Here is a 1,820-nt window from a genome sequence, read left to right as displayed (position 1 = left end):
TCTATCTATCTATCTATCTATCTACTGTAGGACTGCAACTAATGATTATTCTCTTCATTGATTAATCTGCTGATCATTTTCTCAATTCATTGTTCTGACTTTAAAACATTGCAAACTAGCTTTAAAAAAATGTTCTTAGAATCCTAAGTGACATCTTTAATATGATCAATAGTCCAAAACTCAAAGATATTCAGTCAACATTCATGTAGAAAAGTAGAAAATTCTCACATTTGAGAAGCTGATTGAAGTGAAATTGTGGCATTTTTGCTTTAAAATAACCAATCAGTTATATGTTAAATCTGGGCTGCTCTGAGGGAAAAAAAAAGTAACTCCCAAAAACCAAGAGACTGTCTTCTAATATAAAGTAGATTGTATTTTGCATCATGTCAGTTCTGTTGATGTCAGTGTCATCATCACATTACAGGTCAAACTAAAAAATGTCCTCTTCAGCAGATAAATATGTATTTTATGTAAACTTCAACAACTGTATCCTTCATAAAATATCATTATTTAAACAAACAGAGTCACCAGTGTGATAATATAAAGCAGAAACATTCCTCACAGATGGTCCAGATTAGTACTGTAGTTCAGTATTTGAGGTACCTTTACTTTACTTGAGCAATTCCCATTTTGAGCTACTTTATACTTCTACTCCATTTAGAGCCAAATAATGTAATTTTTACTCCATTAATTTATCTTACAGCTGTAATTTACTTCATAAATTAAGATTTTACATTAAAAAAGCTTACAAAATACTATTTGTTAAAGATTAAACCAGTGACTGGTCCCATTGTCGTGTCTCTGATGTCTATGAGCTGTTGATGTCTTCACTGAACAACCATAACAACAATATTTGTATCCATTTCACTAAAAATCAAACATTTACAACATATTTCCCCTTCCTTTTGATCAACACATGACCCCCGACACTCGACCCCTTTATGTTGGGAAGTACATTTACTCAAGTATTGTAATTATATACAAATTACATGCTACTCCATACTTCTCCTAAATATTGTACTTTTTACTCCACCACACTTATTTTACATCTGTAGTTACTAGTTGCAGATTCAGATCAATAACACAACATATAACTGACCAATGAATTATGATGCATTATCATCACAATTCATATGCTGGCAGCAGTATAATAAAGTAATTCAATTTAGCTCCACTTCTAGTAGCTGCAACCTTAAAGTGATTTACACATAAATGCTTCAATAATTATATTTTAATAATAGTATATACATGAAATGGGCCATTGTACAGACTAAATACTTTTACTTTTAGTACTTTAAAGTCTCCCTTTACTCAAAAATGTTTTTCTTCTTGTTCCTACAGTGTGATGTTTGAGCTTCACTGTGTTTAGTTTGACACTAAAAGGATGTTTTCACACTCTTATGCTGAAAGTGGAAAGTTTCTCTGAAAGTCAGATGTTTAAGGGGGCGGGGCTTACGAGCATGATTTGTGACATCACCTGTTGCTCAATAGTTTGGAAGTCAATCCAGGTCCAGTATGCAACTTATACAAGGGCTGATGTAGAAATTTGAAACTGCAAGTGCACATAAACTGAGACCAGACTTTACAGTGACGGAGGAGACATCTTGTGTCCTGCAGGAAAACTTTAGAAATGAACAACATGTGCATATCCATAGATATCTTAGATTACTTTTTAGGGATTTTAATGTGGAAATTATACTTTTGTTTGTTTGCATTATTGTTCCAAGCAGATTGTTTGTATATCAGCACTTCTTATAGTTTCTCACAGTCTCTTTTTAAGCTGCCACATTGTCAGTGTTAAAATGTAGTGTCTTCCATGT

The 1,820-nt window shown here is 32.7% G+C and overlaps 1 protein-coding gene across 1 annotated transcript in view; it reads right to left on the bottom strand.

The window, feature by feature from the left end:
• The window catches only part of hacd1 (3-hydroxyacyl-CoA dehydratase 1), a 10,651-nt gene that overhangs the window by 7,795 nt on the left and 1,036 nt on the right, over positions 1-1,820 (bottom strand). The window lies entirely within an intron of this gene.

The sequence above is a fragment of the Morone saxatilis genome, unplaced genomic scaffold (genome assembly GCF_004916995.1).
Source record: "Morone saxatilis isolate NCDOM2014 unplaced genomic scaffold, NCSU_SB_2.0 Contig0, whole genome shotgun sequence".
In the NCBI taxonomy this organism is placed as follows: Eukaryota; Metazoa; Chordata; class Actinopteri; family Moronidae; genus Morone; species Morone saxatilis.
This window is presented reverse-complemented; position numbering and strand designations above follow the sequence as displayed.